Source organism: Centrocercus urophasianus, unplaced genomic scaffold, assembly GCF_019232065.1.
Source record: "Centrocercus urophasianus isolate 14NV4802_14NV808 unplaced genomic scaffold, USGS_Curo_1.0 seq_19, whole genome shotgun sequence".
NCBI lineage: Eukaryota > Metazoa > Chordata > Aves > Galliformes > Phasianidae > Centrocercus > Centrocercus urophasianus.
In genome coordinates, this window is record NW_024884744.1 from 10,295,821 (window position 1) to 10,318,069 (window position 22,249).

Below are 22,249 nucleotides of genomic sequence, written 5' to 3' on the forward strand. Positions count from 1 at the left end.
TGTAATTTGAGAGTGTAAGTAGGAATTCTAAACAGCTATTTTGAGGGTGTTGAGATTTTTCAAACAACCTGATATGGAGGAATTTTGCAGTTCTTCACAGACTGAGCTTTTTTTTTTTTTTTTTTTTTCTAAAGATGGGATTGTCACCAGAAGGGAAGCACTGATGTTAGAACTAATTAACTTTTATCTTATTGGAAGTATGCATGTAGGTACTGATAATTACTACATTAATTGCCTAGCTCCTCTGAAATACGTAACGCTGAGCATCTCTCAGAGAATCTGTTCATCCGCTTGCTGGGCCTCCCCCTGTGAGCAGGAAAACTTCAGGGCTCATTTCTAATGATAGCAAATGCCAAGCGCTCCAGGCTTCCCAGCAACAAGCCAGAGCCCAAGGGGTTATGCTCACAACCAGCTGGCTGAATATCTTTGTCTTTCAGACACATTGTTTCTGTTAGCCAAAGCTGTAGCCTACCTGACATGCCCTACTCTGAGAGCAAGCAGAGCCTAGGGATGCTGTAAGCATCCCAGCTCTTCAGCACTGGAATCGATGCTTCCTGTCCTTCCTGCTCTCTGTGCTTTGTAGTGAAAGAATGTACTTGGCACTATTATGTAGACTTGTCCTCCTTTCCTTGTGCTTCTTAAAAATTCTTTTAAGCAAAGCATATTCTTGCTTCTATTGCTGCTTGCCTCTTTAAAGCTGTACTGGAACATTTTCATAGAAAATACCATATAATCTGTGTGTGCTTCCTTGGCTTGTTGTTGAAGCATTTAAACTTATCAGTCCTGATATTTTGAATCACTCAGTATTGTTAATGAATAATCCTTCTTGATGTTGGGTACTACTGGATCACTTCGTAATACGGGGAGATTGTAAAGGGGACAGGGCACTGTTTTGCACAGGAGAATGCAAGAAATGCTCAAGAGATCCAATTTGCTGTCATCTACTATTAAATGAAAAATAAATGAAGATTACCCTACAACCTAGCACAAGTTGCTAGAAATAATGAGCAGAGGAGTGCAGAGTGAGTTTAGGAGGGGAGAGAATCTTCTTGCCCAGATCTGAACTATGAAGAACTACAAGCTAGTAAGTCGGCGTATCCCTCTATTTGATAACAAGCTCCCCACCTCGGATATGCATGAACAGCATAGAAATTCCTTCGTTGCCTTCAACAAAAGTGTGACTTGTTCTTCGTACCCCTTTTCCTCACAGTGCCCACTACCTCTTGCTTGTCTGCCATCAGTATGCATAGATTGCTCTGTTACCAGTGTGTTTCAGCAACCATACAAGATTATGTTGTTCCAACTAAAGGGTGAATTGAAATGTTTTGTGGAGAAATATGGAAAAGTTGCTCAGACTTGACAGTAGAGGCAGTCTGGGTATGGGGGGAACAGTCTTGTTGATCATGCCAGGACAAAGCCAGCTCAAAAAAGCCAATCAAGTTACTTGCATAGTCTAATGCTGAAAACGGATGGTTGCCCGTTTCCTGTCAGGAATATATTATATATCTGCCTTAAGGCTGCATGGGGACTTGAGGTTGGCTGGTCCTATTAATAACGCATGGGATGGCTGGATTTAAGCAATGATTATGCGTGGAGTATAGTGCAGTGACACATAGGCACAGGAAACAATTCCTTCAATAGGCTTGTTCCTTTTGGCGAGATCTGTTAGATAGCTGGTTTGTTTGACAGCTTTATACCCTTCTTTTTTTTTTTTTTTTTTTTTTTTCCCCCTTTTTATTTTTTCAACAAAGCCCAAACATTTTTTGCTGAGCAGCTGCATGGTGTTAGTGCAGTCTCTTCAGGGCTCCCAAGGAGAAAGTCTGCTCCCAGGGACTGGCATTTATTGGCTTTACACCTGACCCATGCAAAGGCAGAAAGCAGGCCATGCAACCTCTGCATGCAAGTGTTAAAGTCCATCCTGCTGCTTTCCCTGTGCAGTCTTCCTGAAGGACAGGTGCTGGAGCTTGGGCTGCCTTGTCCCCAGGAAGAAGGGTCATCTCTGGGAATCCCTGACTTGAGAGCTCCCAAGAGCAGCAAGGAAGCTGACATGGAACAAAAAGGAAAAGGATGTACCTTTTAACTGACTGAGTGGGAAGTGGGAATAGAAAGTAAAAAGAACTGAAGAGCCATGTTTCTGCCGCCTCTTTAGGTGTCATATTTGGAGTTTTAGAGGCTATTACTGATACAGGAATTCTCTGGTTTTAAACAGGGTGTTTTTTTTATATGCAGGTTTCATGAGCACTTTACTGCTTTATTTATTCATAACTGCTACCTTCAGAAGACATCTAGGGATTGGAAGTGCATGATTACTGAGTGCTGTCTGCTGTAATGCATTCAGCCATTTTCTTTAGATTAGCCCCTCCAAAGTGCTGTAGAGAAAGGCTCTTGTAAAGACAGAACATTAAAGACATTTTTATCTACTTCAGCCATGACACCAGTCTCACCACTGCAGGGTCAAGAAGTGGTCAGGAATTCACTTTTTGACTGCACAAAACTCTTCCATTTTCTTTCTTTTGTGCTGTATGCTGTTTGTTCAGGGCAGAGCTTTCTCTTCATTAAACGCAACAGAAGATGAAGAGCCCCAGCACACCTGGCAGAGCCAACATGACACGAGCTCTCCTTGCACACCAGCCTTTGATTATTTCTCCTTTGTACTACCTTCATCATCAGCGAGAGCCTTTTATTTTTTTCTTTCCCAGAGGGGATGATCTAGGAATCCCATACCAGTTTGTGGCAATCTGGCAATCTTCACTTAATTAACTTACCAGTAACTCTTAGCAGCTTGTAATCTTTTTTTTCTAGACAACATTTTCACGCTAGGTTCCTCAAAAGCCCCACAGTGTGTTTAATTGAAGACATGATAATTGTCAGTTACTTCACAGCTGTTTAAAAAGGGAAAAATCCATTAAGACTATCTGAATTATATCACAGGAAAAAGTCTGCTTTATATTATATATGCTACCCTTAGGCTGAGCTAAATTGCTGTTTTTGCAGCTCAGCTGATGGCAGTAGTTTCAGATTTTTGTATTCCACTAATTTTTTTTGAATGCATCAGACATGACTCAGGAAAGGATGTTAAATTTAAGAAAACAAAGAGAACAGCATTGCATAGGCAAAAACAAATCTGTTTTCTTCACTTTGAGTTAGATCGGTGGTATCTTCAGTATTTTGGCTTGGATGCCAAGCAGGTGATAAGTGGTCAAGAGCTAAAAATTAGAAATAATGTGTAGATCTGCAAGTTGTCCGGTGCCTGGGAGTCCTGCTTCTGCCCTTATGGAAGGGCCAGTAATCAGCATGGCAGCACCCATAAGATATAAATGAAGTCATGTGGGAACATGGCAAAGGTGAGACATCTGGGGACTCTGAGTGTCCCTAGAGACTGCAGGCTTTGCAATTGCTCATCCCTCAGGGAGGTCCTCGGGCTCTGTCTCTAGTTATACCCTCATTGAGAGATCTCCTGCAGAGAGAGACCACAGCTTCTGGTAACGGGAGTTTATTGCAAATTGCTAATTCTTTTGTTAGAACAGCAGGATGTGCTCTAAAACTCCATTATATCCCATTAATAAGGGCAAGTGCACTGCAGCCTCAGAGTGCAGCATTAGTAAGTGATAAAGCTGTGTTGTGTATTTGTGTCTCTTTCAATGGGCGATGTGTTCTAATAGTGGAGACTGCTGATAATAAGCAGTAATCTTAAGGGTTTTGTCCTATTGTCTGAAATAGAAGTGAGCTCCCATTCCTTCACTTTTAAAGCTACTTCTTACTGAAATTCACATAAGTAATGCAGATGTGGACTTAAAATTTTTTTTTTTTTTTTTTTTTTTTTAGAGATACTAACATGAGCTCTGAGCTAACTGATTTTTTTTTTTCATAGGATCCTGATGTAAACATACGATGCAACTGTTTAGTCCCAAGTTTTTATTAATAATCTTGAATAAGATTTAACTCTGAACTGCTTGTTTGAGGGAATTGTCTCTGCTGATCTCTGGGTCTGATAGTGCTATAGCTTGGTGGTGTTTTAACATCTTTCCAATGGGGAATTTCCCATACAGCATCATCTGACCTCTCAGGAACTCAGATTAATGGCCTGGATGGACAGGGATGTGCAGGGAGCAGAAGCACATTTGTGCCCACCTGGAGAGCAACTTGCAGTCTGGTTCCTTCAGAAGGAAAGCAAGTATTGCATTCAGATTGCTCCATGATACAGACCAAAAAGTTGTGAAGAGGGATGGGTGGGAGATTTGCTTCCAAAGCGTGCACCTGCTCTCAACTAAATCACTAATATAGAGGCATCAATTATGTCCTGAAATGTTTTGGGCAGCCCTAAAATGATAGTGAATTCCCCATGTGCTTGACCAGCTGCTACATTTTACTTTAGACAGGAGCTGTATTGCATCTGCTGAATTTGTTTGCACCTGCCTATTCTTTGTGCTCAAGGGCACGCTGCCCTTCCTTATTATAGCTAAATGCCTGGGATGGGACAGGAGGTGTAACAGGTTGCTGTGCTGTAGCAAGAAAGTCTATTTTCTGTCCAGAACAATCACTATTAGGAAGAAGTGTTTAGAGGGAAACGTTCAAAACCTTTTTAATGACAATGAAGTGCAGTGAAGGAGAATGTTAAAATGTAAACCATCTGGAGTGAATTAACCCTCCTTTCTTATTCCTTCCCCCCACCTCCCATGTAAGGATGAGGCATAGGTTCTCCTCTCATCCATTACCAGTTCCTGAAATGACAGCAGTTCCTATGGGATTAAAAGTACACTGAATCAGAGATGGCTAAAACACTTTATTACAATCCCCAAGGAACAGCCCTTATGAATAGAGCTTGCTTTTGATCAGGAATATGAAACAACTCGGCCTTGGGGACTGTTTGCGGAGGCATTAGTAACATTTTTCTATCTGTTTGCATTTGAATTTCACACTCATAGAATACAAATGCCTCATCTTGTGTTTTCTTTAAGTAGCCCTTCAAAGCAAAAAAAAAAAAAAAAAAAAATTAGCTCTGGACTGTTACTCCAGGTTTGATACTGACCAACCCAGGACTCCCTCCATTGCTGTCAGCACCCAGTTGAATTACTCACCTTCAGTAATTTAATAGTACAGCTGCATCAGCTGTTGTTCCTGGGTATGGATATGGACTGATACACTACAGAGGGAAGATTTACGGTGATATCCACCCAGAACAATGCTGCTGAGCCATCAGCCTGCAAAAGAAAACTGCCTACAGGGGCTTTTTTTGGTGCACTGTTAAATAAGTGACTCTTCTCACTTGGCTCTGTTTTCTGCAGTGTGAAAATGCAAGTGTCTTTTTAATGTAATGTGGTGTGGGGAGAGGAAAGCGTTTTCAAGATGAAAAGAAAATGCCTGGAAAATGTGCTGAGGCTTCCCCAAGGAGTATTATAATAGTGTTAGTAACAAGCAAAAATTCCCTGAACTCATGACTTGTGATCCCTTGCCTTGCTGCACAGTCACTTTGCAAAGACTCATTCAGTACTTCTTACAACAAGGATTGCTTGGACTGAGACTTGCAGATGCTCGTACTGCAGAACACCTCCTGAGAGCTGTGTGCTGATATCCTTCAAAGTTTATTACCAAACATTTCTTCTCAGAAATAGTGATGTTGCATTGGCACAGGCTGCTCAGGGAGGTAGGGGAGTCACCACTCCTGGAGGTGTTCAAGAACTGTGGAGGTGTGGTACTGAGTGATGTGGTCAGTGGGCATGGTGGAGATGGGTTGGGGTTGGACTTGGTGATCTTAGAGGTCTTTTCCAACATTAGTGATTCTAAAGTTATTGTTTTCCATCGGCTTACTTTGAGAATCACTTGGGAATCTTGGTAATGAGCTCAATAAACTTTATAGCCTAACCTCTTGTCTACAGGCTGATATAGTAAAAATGGAGTGCATGCAAGAACCCTTTTTCCCAAGGATGATACTGTGATATTTATTATTTTTTTTAAGGGAACTTTCCAAAAGGGGAACTGTGCTCTGAATGACTCCAATTAGCTTCTCTCCTCTGTTCTCACGTTGCCAAAACCCAAAACGTACTCTAATGCTGGCAGCCTAACAAAAGTGATATTAGAAAGGATGAACAGTTGTACTTGAACCATTTTCCAGTGTGTTGAGCACAAATAACCTCTCAATCAAGGTTAGTGCATGGACATCTGTTGCTCTAGCCATCTTGGAGGAATACATTAGAAGAGCAGTGTCAAGTGTGATTCATCTCTCGTTCCTTTGCTGTCTCTCTCTCTCAGAGCGAAGGAACACAACCTGTTTTGGTAGCAGATCAGTGTCTCCAGTGTCAAAGCATGTCTCTAATCTCATCTGTTCCAGGGGCAGTTGGTGCCACCCAGCCTGGCTGTGCCCCCATAGGGATCAGAACTGGCTGCAAAGCTGCATTGAGCTGCAGCAGCTGAATTCTGGAGGATCAGTTTCTTCTGAATGCTCCCAGAGCCCACCCTGCTCTGGCTTAGCAGCTGGTGTTACGTCTGCTGAGCTCTCAGCAAATTAACCTCTCTGTGATCCTGGAGGGATAATCACTGCTCTGCAGCAGTTGTCTTTTTCATTGACTCAACAGTTGTATTTTATTGAAACCCTCCTCTATTTATACAGTCTTCTAGAAAAGCCATTAAAACTGACATGTATAGTCCCAATTCTAAAATTCTGAGAACTACTCTACAAAGGATAAAAATCAGCTCCAATTTTATCCTCTTTAAGCAGTGGCTCTGGTGTGTTCTCGTTAGCTGTTTCTGATTTTAACTTGTTTTATGACAGAACAAATTAAAAGAGCACCTCGGCTCTTTCTGACAGTGGTGTGCTCAGCTACGATGTACTCGTGTTACTGAATATTGAGGGCTCCTTGCTGCTGTCAGTGCTGCTTTGCAGTGCCTGCTTGGATGAGCTGCAGCTCCACAGACAGGTCTCAGTGGGTTTAAAACCCCATGGCCTATGCACAGCTGTAGGACAGAGTCATAGGGTTGGTTGCCTCTGAGAAGGCAGGAGAGCTTTGGGATGCAGCGTGTTTATCCTTGTCAATCAGTTATGGGTCTTGTTTTTTTTTTTGTTTTTTTTTTTTTTTTAAATCTTCGAATCATTGGTGAGCTTTGGAGACTAAATGTGGAAATTGGGCTTTTCTGTCTCTGTATGAAGCTGAGGAGTATTTATATTTAACTTCAGGCTGGAAAAGCAAATTTAAGCATCTTTCAGACAAGGTACACTCTTCCCCTCCCCTCCTCCCCCTCAATGATATGCTTTTAAAATAAATCAGGGTCTGTCCAGACCTGAATAAAATAACCATTTTTCTTTCTAGTTAGACCTTTCAAAAGCATCAAACTTTGATAACATGGCCTTATTTACTGCCAATTTCACCCATACAATGACTTTAAAATGTCCTCTGTGTTTCAAGGATAAAAATGAAGCCAATGTTTGTCAGAACAAAATATTCCGAACAGTTTTATTCCTAAAAATCTCTGACAGGTTTGTGCTTTTGCTCCCTCTTGTTTAAAGCGCCTAAGGTTATTATGAGTTTTGAAAGCTATGGGGGAATTCTGAGGAGATAGCTTGAGCCCTCAGACAGAAAGATCTGCATTGGCATGGGAGAGTGTGTGTGTTAGTGGGAGCTGTGATCTGAGAGAAGTCTTAATTGTGTGTAGGATGAAGAAAGGATGCGTTTCAAGCATTACTCTATAATTCATGTGGCAAGCCAATTGCTGAGGTTGTAACACATCTTCACTTTGTGTTGGTCCCTGTGGGATTAAGGAGCTGGGGCTGCAGTCCCTGACACTGTGCAGAGTAGGGCTGTAAGGCTGGGGGTGCTGTTGTCTGGTTGTCACCAAATCTGTCCTTCACAAACACAGCCCCTCTGAAAACAAATTTGAATTATAGAAACGTTTGAGTTGAAAGGGACTCCTGAGGGCCATCTGGTCCAGCTCCCTGCAATGATCGGGGACGCCTACAGCTCCATCAGGTGCTCAGAGCCCCAGCCTGACTTCAAGCATTTCCAGGGGTGGGGCATCCACCATCTCTCTGGGGAACCTGAGCCAGTGCCTCACCATCCTTGTTGTAAAGAACTTCCTTATATCAGTCTCAATCTTCACTAAATCAATAGGGTGATGAAGTAGGGTTTCAGTACCCAAGATTCCAGTAAGGAGAATGAGGATGCCAGTGAAAATAAGAGTCCAGACCCTTTCCTAACCCAATTTGTGTCACTCTGCTGGTTTCCCTGGAAGCAGCTACAATTCAATGCAAATGTTAGTTTGATTTTTATTTTTCCTTTGTTCCCTCTGCTAAATCTGGGATGTCGAAGGCTTTTCTTTCCATCATTTGCAGATGTAAATCACAGAAATCCTCTCCACTTGCATCTCTCTGGCAGCCAAAGCACAGGAGTGGTGCCTTTCTTAGAAAGGTACGGTGGGAAATCCTCTTGCTGAGTCACCCACTGCTCAGCGCAATGCGTTATGCCAATCCCAGCAAGGTGTCGGAGCCAAGGCTCACTTTTCCTCTAATGGCTTCATAAATTGGAGAGCCTAACTCTTGTCGTTAGCTCAGGCCAGGGGACCTGCTGCCTTCTCCTCCCTTTATCTATGCCCCCTCCACCTGCCTGCTTTCCTCTAGATGGCATTACAGGAGAAAAGGAATTCAGATGGAAAAGCAGACTTAACTGCTAGAAAACGCAAACTTGCAGGAGCTGCTTTGCATTTTGATGGTGCTCGATTACTTTATCCACTAGACAAGTGCATGCAATATTAATACCTCCCTTGTCAATCTCAAACAGGATGGAGATGAGCATTTGCTCTGAGCAGTTTTATTGATTGGTTCCTCATCTAAACAGTTTTCTCCATCCTTCTTTTTGGGTAATTTGCCAATGATTTCCCAGGATTTTTGTGTTTGTGCAGAGGGGAAAAGAGGAAAACAGAATCATCTAAGTACAGCTTTTGATATGAAAGGACAAGTGGAAACCCTTATTAAAGGCAAAGAGCCACCTTGTCCTTCTCTGCATTTTATCTTGGGTTTTTTTTTTTGTTTTTTTGGTTTTTTTTTACAAGTAACTCTAAGATTGCAGAAACAATTTATTCTGCTCTATTTTTCCTAGTTTGTTTTCCCTCCTGCATTTGACAGTGCTATCTGCATAATCAATTTCACTCTTCCACTGTAGTAATTCCTCTTTTTATGGGGTGCTCAGGCAAGCTGCAATGAGGGAGATATATATATATATATATTTTTCTTTAAAGACTTTTTCAGCTGCCTACACTGGCTGTAATGCAGGCTGCTGTCTGGGGAACTGAGGGACTGTCTCACCCTTTTAAAGAAAAGTTTAGTGCACTCTTCAAATATTTTCATTTTAAGAGAATTGGGAACCAAAGGCTTTGAGCAGCTCTTTTAGTTCTCATAAAAGTTTTTTCATTACTCAAACTGAGCTAAGAATCCTCTGTCTCTTGCAGAATTCATCTCTTCTAAATAGTGCTTGAACTGCATGCAACTTATTGGGATGCATCTCACAGTGCTTTGTCTGTGATATCAAGCTCTACCATGCTTTCAGGGGCTGGATCTCCTCTGAAGCACTCTGGGATCACAGTGACCTTCTTTGTGGCTTCATTATATGGGTTCTGTTGCCATAGGGTCCATATCTTTCTCCTCAATTACCCCCAAGTACAAGAACCCAGCTTAAAAATATCTTTTTGTTTTAATCCTAAAATAGTCATTTAAATACCAGTTCTGTTAATTATGTAGTCAGTGTCATCCAGACCTGCATGATAGTCTTGTAAGATCTACACCTTCTGCTGCATTCAGGAGGATGGCTGTCCTATGACATTAGAGTATTGAGATTTTTTTTTTTTTAATGAATATTTTTCCCTATAGCCATTTCAGCTGTGGTTGTTTCTTTGCACCTCCTCTTCCCCCATCCTTCCTGTGTACTCTGCATGATCAAATCATGCTTACAGTATGCTCTTATCTTTGATATCCAAGTCTACTAAGCAACTTTAATCAATACAAATAATAAAGGTTTTATTAGTAACGTGCTTTTGTCACTTCTTTTAAATTATTACTTGTCTATTTAAAACAGACAGTAAAACAAGACCTATCCAAGGCAAATGTATTTCTGAGGTGATATCTTTCTGATTTCTTCAGCTCCCAAACTGTGTATGTATGAGAATAAATAAATCATGATTTCAGCTGGCAACTAAAACCTTCTGTACTTCCCAATGTTTTCTAGTGAGGAGGTTTTATAAATAAATGTAAACTGGAAATGAGTGGTATCACAATTGTGTCTGTCCACCCTGTTGTGCTGGTCAGTCAGCACCTACTTAAGTACACCCAGTGGATCCTCTGCAAACACTTTGAATGTCCGTGCAGGTTGGTTGGCTGGTTCTGCTGTAAGGCCAGTATTTGCAGGGTGATCTCAGTGTCTGCTGGATTTAGCTGTGCCTGGGGCTGGCAGTGACACCGCTGTGACTCATAGCTGAAGTCCCTGCATTGATGCATGGGGATTATTGATGCACTTGGGAGGGGTGCAGTGCCTTGAGGCTTTGGGGGAGGAAAGCCTGGGGAGTCTGAAATCTTTGTGAAATTGAGTATTGATTGCTCTTGCTTGGAGAGCTTTAGCTTAACTCAGGATCCTAAGATTTTTGAGGGTACTATAAATGATTCATGTGTGTTCCACTAAAGGGAATCTTTTTATTGGTATAATATCCCACTTTTAATGTACACTTCCAGCACTAGCTCAGCTGTGGTGCTAATGGGAGAATTATTGGCTGTTCTCCTGATTCCTCTACCCCTTTGTTTTGCAGTTACTCCACTTAGGACTAGCAAACCAGTGACTCTAAGCTAAAATAGGCTTTGCGGGGGGAAAAAACATTTCTGTGAAACTCTTGGATTGGGCCAGGAGTTGACTGGGCCTAAGGAGTGACAGAGGTAATCCACATACGACCGTATGGGCATAACCTACCAAAATATCCCCATCTGCTTATGGTGTAACTCAGTGGAGGGTGATAGAATCAGCCCAAGCATTGTGAGAGAGGTGAGAGCTGACTATTAAGATAAAGACAAGGAATCTTCTGGCTTTTTTTGTGTACTTTTTTTCTTCTTTGCTTGTTTATATTTGTTTTTGTTCTGCTTCTGGCCCTGTCTTCTTAATCAAAAATAGTTTCTTGATGCTTGCTATCTAATTAAAACCTCTGTATTCTGAGGAGAAAAATAAATTGTGAGTAATGCTTGCGGTAAATATCCCACTTAGGTTCTTTACAGATTAATTTTAAAAATATTCATTTGAAAAATCTAAGTGTTGGCACTGGGCCTTGCTTTGACTAAGTGCCTGTTTTCTCTCTGATCCACTATGTTATCTTTCCTCTAAGGATACCCCTTGTGCACACACCTTCTGCTTACATCGTTCTGGGGTCACTCAGCTGGGGGAGATCCTGATGCTTCCTGTCCCCTATGTGCTTTGTATTCGAACTTCTGTTTATTGCTTCAGGTACAGAATTCAAGCCTGGGGGCCTTGCAGTTCAGTTGTTAGTGGAAGTTCTCCTGATTTATGCTAATTAAATGGGGCATCGCCTGGCTTTGTGTTGATCAACAGTTTGTTTTCCAGATTGGGCTGAGAAGGTTTGTTTCATGCAGATACAAAGTGTCGCTGTGGAAACAAAATAGATGAAATCTGGGGCAACTTCAGCTTTTGTGCTTTGCACAGGCAAGGCTTGCTACTGTTATCGAAGTAAATTCAAGTTTTCTCCATGTAATTGTCAGCAGCTCATACTAGCAAACTGGGCAGATTTAGTTCTGTGTGGCAGCGCTGCATCTTGATTAAATTTAGCATTGAGGGTGAGGAAAACATCTTTCTGCAGCCCTGTTGGTAGTTGGGATGTTCTCAGTGCTGACACCTAACATCTTCCATGGAGAGCCACACTTGAAGTCGTGGCTGTTCCTTTATCTGAGACTTTGTTGCTTTCTGTACGGGCAGTTGCATTCTCATTGGCTGCTGTGTGAATGAGTAAATGGGAAAATGTACAGAGAGGATCAGTTTAAAAGCTATTTTTAATGCTATGTTATTTTTACTAAGGAAATGATGGGCCTTGAGTTGGAGATCAAACAGATCTAAGTTCCTCTAACAACCACCAGCCTTCTTCCCCATCAAAGTCTGCACAAAGTGTGGCAATGTGTTTATAGGTTTCCCTCTACTCAAATACTTTGAGTGGAGCTGGTAACCGTGCATGCAAGGCCAGTGTTTCCACTCAATACGGAAAGGGGCATTTAGTAAGGCTGATTATAATGGTGGGATCTTGTCTTGGATTTTGGAGGTGGCTGTGAGCTTCAGTCCCCTCTAGATCCCTTTATTCAGCTCCTCGCCAGGGAGGGTGCAGGTGCTTAAAACAGCAATGTTTTCTCTGACCTTGTGCTCTGTTTACAGAGGGAAAAGGAGGATCAAATTCACAATTAGCTTCCCCCAAAAGTTCTTGTTCTGTTTTATTCTTTGCCAGGAAACATTTTCTTGTGTTCCAAGTGTCAGCCACACAAATGTTGAGAGCCAGGTAAAACCAAGGGATTTCCTGCTCAAACAAGCAAGCTGCAGCTCAGCAGAGCGCTGGAAACAACAGCCTAGAACGAAAAACAGGCTGACAAATTGAAGGAGCTCTAAGATGCATGTAGGTTGTTTTTTATGCAGCATTTTCTGTGGCTGTCTGAGAAAGCACTTAATAGAAAAGAGACTTGTTGAAGTAAAGTCAGAGGAAAGGAGAGGCAGAGATAAAAATTGCAGCTTGCATGTGGGTAATCGTAGTTCTATTCTGTCTGAGTTGTGGGAGGATTTTGAGAGGCAGAAGAGGAGAATACCTCTGGTTTTCTTGTCTGAGTGCTGTGCAGCCGCTTCCACACCTGCATGGTCAGCAGTGTGAATTTGTTTGAGAAGGATGGCTAATTTTTGGTATTCAGCCTTCATTTTCTGTCAATATTGTCCCTTTCTCACACTGCAAATCTTCGAGAAGATAGAAGAAAATAAAAGCTAAAATATTTTTTGTCTGACCAGCACTAATCCTGTTATACCTGAAAGCTAAAGATGAATGAAACTTGGCTCCAAATTTCCCCTACCAGATGTTGCTTTTGTGCCTTGACAACTGTTGTGAGTGTTGTTCAAACCAATGTTACCAAAGAGAAAAGAACTGGATTGCCTTGTCTGCTTATTGGTATGCTGGAGGTGGCTGGAATTTGTCTTTCTATATTGTGTCCTTCCCATTCCCATTTCCTTTCCCTCCCTTATTCTTTTAGACAGGGACAAATTGATAATGAAGTCAGAAACACATTCCAATTTGAACTCCGTGTTTTCCTAGAAGCTTCCCTTAAATGCAAATTCTGCTTCTTTTCAGAAGGCCAAAACAGATTTAAAAGGCACTTGAATGAGGAGTTGTTTTATTAAGTCCCCCATTTTTTGTTCAAAAACAGTTGGAAATTGAAAACTCTTTACCACAATTAATGTGTATTAATAATTCATCCTGGCGGCAGCATCCGTTCTGAGTCACTGCTCCTCCAGATAAATATTATTATCCTTCCACTGAAGTTAAATTTCTGGTGTAACTGTGGGGATTTTTCTTTTGCGGAATCTTAATGTTCTGTTTTCTTGCTTACTTCTGAAAATATGGAAGTGTCTCCCTCAAAATTACTAACATTCTTCAATTGACACATTCCAGTGAATCATCTTTGCGACACATAGTTAATTTATATGTTAGGCAAGGTTCAAATTATAAGAGCTAAAAAAAAAACGCAGTTCGGTGTTGAGTTCCAATGCTAACGTGGCATTAATGCTCAGTGGATTCATTTGATGAATGACAATAATTAGTAAATATGAGTTCTCATCAAGGATATATGTTTAAGCCGGTTGCTTCAGGGAATTATATGCACCTATAATAACCTGGTGTTGTCTCAGATGCTCAATCAGAACCCCCTTTTGAAGCCCACAGGGAAGCTAGGAGTGCACGGCCTTCATCAGAGAGGTTTCTTTGCATGAAAGACCAGGTTATTGAATACAGAGAGCTCATTAGTGCAGGTCAAATACTGCAAAGCAGCGTTCGCAAACATTCACTTCTATTCAGTAAAGCTGTTTGGTCCAACTCTGTTTATCCTTGCTGTTTGCTATTCTTGAATATTTGCACATATGTTCTGGGGAAGCCTGCTGTTCCTGCCGATATCCAACCTGCAAGCAAACTAAGGGATGTGTCAGATGAGTGCATTGCATCCTGATTATTTCATATTCCCCAGGGTAAAAGCTAAGCAAAACTTTATAGTTCTCCGGGAGGAAAATCAGGGTTTTGTGACTTCCTTTACTATGCATTATAAATGGATTAAGCTGTTGTCAAATAAATCCCAGTTCCCTGGAAGGAAATAACTGAGATCAGTTCATAAGTGCTGCCCCTCCTCATCCTCCTGACCCCTTCAAATCCTGTGAATTGGTGCCGTATGTTTCTGGAAAGATTGATTGCTGTGGGGTTGGATTTTGTATGTAACAAACCTTTGGTGCAGTGTGGAGGGCAGGGAAATAAGGGAAGAAAGGGACAGTTCTTAATTCAGGGTCTGTTGTGATAGGACAAGGGGGAATGGTTTCAAATGAAAAAAGGGGAGGTTTAAGCTGGGTATAAGGAAAAAGTTTTTTATACTAAAGGTGATGAGGCATTGGCACAGGTTGCTGAGATTGGTGGTGTGTGCCCCATCCCTGCAGACAACCAAGGTCAGGTTGGACAGGGCTCTGAGCACCTGATGGAGCTGTGGGTGTCCCTGTTCACTGTGGGGGGTTGGACCAGGTGGCCTTTAAGGGTCTGTTCCAACTCAAATGACTCTATGATTCTATGGAATAAAGGGGTTAGGTATACACAGGGATTTGGTACTGTGGGAAAAGTGTGGCTGCCTAAATAACATGCCTCGAAGATGGCAAAGGGAAAGGTCATGTTTTTGGGAAAAAGGTATATAGGTCATGCTTGCTTAGTGGGGTACTGGGATGCTGTCTTGGAAACTGGCCATGCTGGAGATCTCTTAAAGCTAAGATTAGATTTGGTTTGGGCTGATCTCTGCATGTGGGGCTTGAACACAAAAGACAAGGCACAATTTGCACTGTGAAAAGAAGGGAGGATGGAAAAGGTCTTTTTCAGAAAGAAGAAATGGAACAACTGAGGCTAGGTAATATTATACTTTGTGTACCAAGTCTTCAGAGAGATTCAAGATGGCTTTTAATCAGTCTTTGACAGCCATTTCACTTTTTATACTTGTAGTTTCCCTATTTTCTGTGCTAAGCAAACTTTCACTGAGTTAAGTGCAGTGATTTATCTCCTGTATGTAGGAATTGTTTCCATAGTTGGAGCTCAAGAAACAGAGTGTTAATTTATCTTATCAGCTCCCAGCTCTTGATCTTAGAGAGAAGCCTCAAGGAAAATATATAGGTGTATATATGTATTAAAAAGAAAAAACAAACCACCAAACAACATCAGGCTGTGACCACAAACACAGCCTGTGCTGCAGTACAACAGGCAGTGATCTGGTAATGGGAATGTATCGCTTGCATTTCTTCTGGGCAGTGTTAAACTCCAGCAGGAAAGGCGTACGAGGTCTTTCTATTTTAATGCATGACATAGGACCCTACTGTGTCGGTAAATGCATTGCAATTATGGATCTGAAATAAAATCTTTCTAGTGAGAAGTGAATGGGGAAGAGGGATGTAGCCAGTGATTACCTATGCTGAAAACTGCAATGTTGGCCCTGGGCCCAACATCCTCAGCTCCTATTAAAGTCAAAGGATTCCTGATGGTTTATACCAATGGTCTTAACCTGATTTTATTGAGAGAAAGCCATCCTCCATGCGATGTGAAATGTGCGTAGCACAATTATTGTCTGGTATAAGCTGTGAGTAATTCCATTGACACTGGAAGAAGTGTCTTGAGGACAGCCAGGTTTGATACCTGAATAAAACATTCAGGAGGTTTTAAACATGATGCTGCTTGAGCTGCTTCGGTTCTGAGGATGTCGGGTGTTACTGTTACCTTGGGGGCAACAGGTTTCACTTAAGATCAGGATAATCACTTAATGAAACATGGTAGTGTTTCCCTGTGGATTTTTTCCCCAAAGACACTTGCAGTCTGAATGCTGCTTTGTCACCTAACCAGGGTTGTCCAGGACCCCAGTAGCACCAGGGAGCGGGATTGGAGTCTCTGCAGTGTCAAACCAGTGCTAAATTTATAGAATGGGTGTTCTCTGAAGATAGGTGGTTATTTTTGTTCAGTTCCCAGCTGCAAAGTAATGGGAGATGCTTCATGGGAATCCCTCCCAGCTCCCTCATCCATTTCTCTGCCACAAAAGCGAAGCTGAGAATGCTTAAGTCCTCCCTTGCAAATACTTGTCTGCTTATTGAATCCTCCAGATGAAGGATATAGTGCAGCCTTTCTTGTTTCCTGTCATCCCCAACAAGGGAGACGGATGTGCCCCCAACATGGGTGACTTCCCCAAGGTCGTAGGGAGCCTGCAATAACACAGAGAGATGGAGCCTTAATCTTCAACTCCAAGGCCTGTCTCACATATTATTCCTGCCTTTTCTCTGATGCTTTTTAATTTTACGACCAGTGGTGCTCCAAGTCAGCTGGCAGTCTATTACCCTTGCTTGGGTATATATTTTATTATTATAATATTATTGTTTTCCAGGGAGAGCTACCTAGATGTATTTACTATACTAGGTAGAATGTGCAATTTTTTTGGAGAGGACGGGGGGGAAACTTTATTTTGAAGTACCTTTCTTCTTTTTCTGTGGAGGAAATGAGCCGTAAAGATGTACAGCGCCTTGTACAAAGGCTTATTTGTGTGTATGTAGAGAAGAAATAGTCATGAAAAATTACCGTGACTGCTACAATCATTTTTCAGACTGGAAAAAAAAAAAAAAAAAAGGAAAAAAAAAAAAACCAAAAACCATAGAACTAACTTTCCAAACTTGCAAGAAATTTCTTGGCTAAACCTCCAAACCTGTGAGCACGTAAACCTATGAGAGGAAAGCCTACGTGAGATTTCTGGATGCTGAAGCAGAGCCCCAGCACATTATTGATGGTGCACTCTATTGCTATCCTGGACATGCATTATCCTTTCTCCTCCCTCTCTTATCCCCTTGTGCTACATTTTGTCAGGAAGCTGGGCAAAGTGGTTGGAAGCACCCATCACTCCAGCACTCGGCTATGGTGGCCATGGAGTTAAATGACTGCCAGCTGCAGTGTGCTAAGCTCAGCTGATGGGAGAGCACTGATTTAATCTTTGGAATGATTCCCCTGAGCTGCAGAGATCTCCTCTTGTTTGCTTTTCTTTCTGTCTTGCATAGACGGTGGGAAAAATAATCTGGGGAATATCCTACCTTTAGTTATTGTCAGGAATTTCAACCAGTGTCCCCTGAGAGAAGGCAGTGGGTGGGGGGATGGCTGGGTTTGCATGGGATAGCACTGAACAAATTACCATAACTCCTTCCTCCCTGCACACAGCCAGCCACAACCCAATCTCTGTCTCACTGAAAGCAGTGTCATTATGTGGTGCAGGCAATTGCTAGCAGCACAAGCAAGTGCCTGTGCTGAAATGGACTGGTGCTCTCCAGAGCGAGAGGAGAAGTGTCTTCTGAGCACTGTCATCCATGGCACTAACCCTTCTAAAGTCTTTTTGAGGAAAACTCTCCCTTTAGTGCCTGCTTTCTGATGCAGGTGGCAGAAGGGGTCATCGTACCATCTGCTGATGAGGGGTGGGGTGGGCTGAGAGGTGGGGATGTAGAAACTTGGATTTCTGAGGAATGAGTCTTCATCTGGAAAAATGCTTTTTCTATTTCCTGTCTTCTCTGCCTTTGATTTTTCATGTGAATATCTACCAGAAAGTTGGAGAAATACCTGCAGTTCAATATAATTAGGAATACAAGTACTATTCAGATCTACATTCCGTGGTAGACTGTTTCTACGAGTGCTGTCCTGTCTGCTGTAGGAGCCACCTTTTTTTTTCTAGCCTGTTCTCAAGCTGTGAGAAAGCTTATCTTTCATGCTGAGGATGGCACTGGTGGCACTTCCTCCTTTCCCTACCCACCACAGTCTTTTTACAGAGCTATTGTCACCAGCTTGTTTCTCTGCCAGTGACAGACAGGACTACGTTGCATTTTATGTCCCTCCAGAATACAAAAGGAGGAACAGGGAAAGAAGAATGTCATGCATTGGTAAAAGCTCAAACCCAAACATCATTGGGTGCCTTAATGCAACATCAGCTGGAGCACAGCTCCTGTGTTAGCACTACTTTCATACATCCATGAGTCAATTGGTGGTATTGTGATATATGTTCTGCTAATGAGTTCTAAAATCTATTCCAGTTTTAAGTGCCAATGAAGCTCTTTCAGTATTGTATGCAGGATTTGGGGCTTCTTTCTCTTTTCAAGGTCTGAACAATCCCTCTCATTCGAATGCTGCTGGGGGTTCAGGTGATGAAGCCCACCTTTGCATGAGATTGTATTTTCACTTCTTGCTATCCCATAAACACAAGAGATAAAACACAAGACTTTATTTATATCCATGGTTTGGACCAATTTAATATAGATTCAGATGTGACTTAAGAACCTGTAGTTCTGTGTTCCATTATAATGAAACCAGTGTGAAGTAGTTATTTTGTGCCAGTCCCCAGAGTGACTCGATCAGTTGCCTCCTTCCTGGGTGATTTTGAATACACAGGGATTGCATGTTTGGCTGGTGAGATGTTTTGCTGTAAAGTGTGTGCAAGCAGATATTTAGGCTATATCTGTAAAGGCTGGCAAATGAGACTTCTGCTGTTGTTTAAACAGTGAGGAGAGTCCTTGCTCTGGAGATAGCGTTTGTCTTTGTGAATTTTTAGCCCAGTACTCAGCTGAAGTTCCCAGCACTGGATGTAGGAGGAGGAATGTGCACCTCGAGAGAGAGAAGTGAGTGTGGGGCAGAGTAGTGGGGAGATCATGATGTAAGCCAGGGCAAGTGTTTCATCCTGCTGTGGGAAAGACAGGAAATTGTGCTATTTATTACCTGTCATCACTTGCTAAAATAATTATTTTGATTTACAAATCAGATTCAAAGGAATCCAGCTATGACTTTGGTGACTTTATTTAAAAGCATGGAAATGACTCTTCAGAGAATGCTGTTTTATTTTGTGTTCGTACATTGCTGAGCATGAGGAAGGCTGTTAAACAGCCAGGCTCCTGGGTCCAATCTCAGCACTACTAACAGTAATTTGGAAATCAGAAATGAATTGCAGATGCTTGCTCCAGGCATCCTCCTCTCTCCTCTGCCAAATGCCAGTTGAACACAACCCCCCACTTCAGACAAGTTTCTGTTGTTTGCAAGCAAACAGCTCCTCGCCCTTTTCAGTCACTGTACACAGAGCTGTGCCTTTAGTATAATTTGTAGATCACAGAATCACAAGGTTGGAAACGACTTGCAAGATCATCTAGTCCAACCACCCTAATCAGCAGCTGTGAACTGTTTTATAAGCTGGAAATACTTTTTCTCGTTGGTGATAAGTGAAGAACATCTTGGCATTGTACCTTGAAGCCAAACTATATTAATTCTCATGCTATACCATTTCCTCCTCATTGCTTCTTTTGCACTGTGACATGAACACAGGCAATGCTACTGTACTGACAAGCAATAATGTCAAAGCATCCAGCTCTGGAATAGAGCTCTGAGGCTCCCCTAGGCTCTATGTGATGAAGAGAGAGGGGTGAAGCCTCAGGGCTGTCTTGATGACCTCCCTAGAGAGTGCTGTGTTTCAGTGGGACTTGTCTTGGGTTTGGTTTCTACAAAAAGAATGTCAAATGGCTCTTCTGCTTTTGAGACCCTTTGGCTTTCACTGAGAATGAAGTAAAGCTAAGGAGCTTTTCTGGAGTGATAGGGGCCTGGCAAGATGTGGCTTTGTCCAAGCCTGGGTGTAGAGTGCAATCTGTGTGAGGGAGCACATTTACTGCTCAGGCTGTTATGTTTGCTCTCAGATGATTTTGGAAATCTGTCTTCTACTTGCTTCAAAAATCTGAATCTTTTGTTAAATTTTGCAGGCATGTTCTCTATAATGAACGACAAGCAAAATCAGTGACATTCTTCTTTTCCTATCAATCTTCCCCTGCTATAAAAACAGCAACATCTTGAGCCAGCTCTGCTCTCCCAGCTGTCAGTAACAGATACATTTGTAGTGAGATAAGAGTGGTAAGGGAACTACGTGGGTCACAGCAATTGCTCTCCTCATGCCAGCTCTATCCTGCAGGGGATGGGAGCAGGAAGGCCAGCAGCATGTTCATTTTCAGGTTGCACCAGTCCTAACCATGCCCATCTAAAGCTGCCAAAGGGCCTTTGTAAGATCTTAACTGGAAATTGCATTAATGCCAGTGGGAGACTGACATCTCTTCTTGATGCTGGTGAAAGGAGTTAAACTTGCCTGAGCAAAGGGGGGCTGATCCATGCTAATACCTGCAGTAGGGTTGTGTAGGAGATAGTGGTTTCTGTATTGAGTGACTGAAAACTCCCAGGTAAAAGATCCCTGGCAACCTCTCTGGTTTTACAAACATGTTCAGACCTGTGTGATATGTGGAATAAATATTAAGCTTGTTTGTTCTGTTTTAGACAGTTTTTTTCTGTAAACACAAATACATGCCATGTTAAAAACCTCAGTAATTCTGAGTGATTCAAAATGAACGAGGAGTAGCATTAAAAAACCCCTTAAGTCTGTGTTTGTATCAATTTCTAAAAGACTGTCACCAACTGCGTTGGAAAAGACAAGCTTTTCCAGAAGATTAAGATGTTTTCAGATATAGATACCCAAACCAGCTGGCAAGCTAATTTCAATATTTGCCCAGTCATTCTATTAGTTAATAAAATGGAATTGGCAAGGGGAGGATGCCAAAACAGGGGAAATGTTACAAACAGACTTCAAGCAGAAACAAACCCAAACCTGTTTTGTTCTGAAGTGGGTCCCTCAGTTCTGGTGAGCTGTGCCTCCTTCTCAGATGCTCTTAATGGCATTATTATCCCCAAAAGAAGCAGTCATGCTTGGAAAACCCATCTGCTTTAAAGTCATACAGCCACCCTGCATATACATGTAGATAGGGAAGCTTTTTTTCCTCTTGCTGCCAAAGATTTGCTGCTCTGCCGTGGCAGCTACTGCTCAGAACCTGTGGTCTGCTGCTGAGGTTGGGAGATGCCTGGTTTATCCAGTCTGAGTGCTGAAAACTGTGGCTTTGGACTGCCTCACCAAACCTCAAAGGCTGCAGTGTGGTTTTGAGTGAGGTTGATTTGTTTTCAGTAAAGAACTTAAGGATGTTTATGAATCAGAGCTCAGGCCACTGTTCAAGGCTCAAATCAATGGTTTCTTCCTCTGTCTGTGGCTTTCTTAGTGGCTTATTCTCTGCCCTGAAGATTTATTTTCTCCTATTTTTCTCCATTCTTTAAGTCCTTCCAAGCCTCAGTAGAACAGATGGATATATCAGTGTCTGACTTCCCAGCTGGCTGGCTTTGCGTTCCCAGAACTGTTTGTCCACCTTCGAGAAAGCATTTCTTTGACATGTGTTCCCAGAGGTAAAAACTGCCTTTTGTCATCCTTGCAGAGCAAAGAGGGGAGGAGGGATGCAGACATGTGCTTACTATTCTGCAGCCCTGCTGTAAGTGCCAGGGCTCTGTGCTGGCACTTCTCTGTGTGACAGAACTCAGTGCTTATAGCCTGCCCTAAAGATTTCTGGGTTTCATCCCTGCATGGCTGCAGCTCGCTGCTCTCAGGCCCTTGGAGTCAGAGTGCCTTCCATGTACAGCTCTGATGCTCACAGTCTTGTGCTTGGGTGCTCCAGCATCGCTGATGTATTTGGCCAGTTGTTGTTTTCCCCAAAATCTGTATGAAGTCAGTGCATCCCTCAGAAATGCTGTTACTCCTGACATGAAAACAAATGCTATTCTGCTCCTGTGGAAAGCCAAGATTTATCTTTTTAAGAGACCTGTCTGCTGATAGCATCTTAATACTCTGAAGAGGTCACCAGGACTGGAATGATTGAAATTGTCACTTTCAAGTGCATGATTTTTTTTCCTGGCATTAAGCAAAAACTTTTCAAGTGAGTCTTGTAAATTTCTGCTGGCCTGAGGCAATCAGTTCCTTTAAATGATATTTCTTATTTTAAAATACCGTAAAATAGAAATAAGTGCATAGGGAGATATACAGTCCACCCACTACTGATGTATGCCTTTATGGTATAGGCATATGTTTTATACCCTCCTGTGC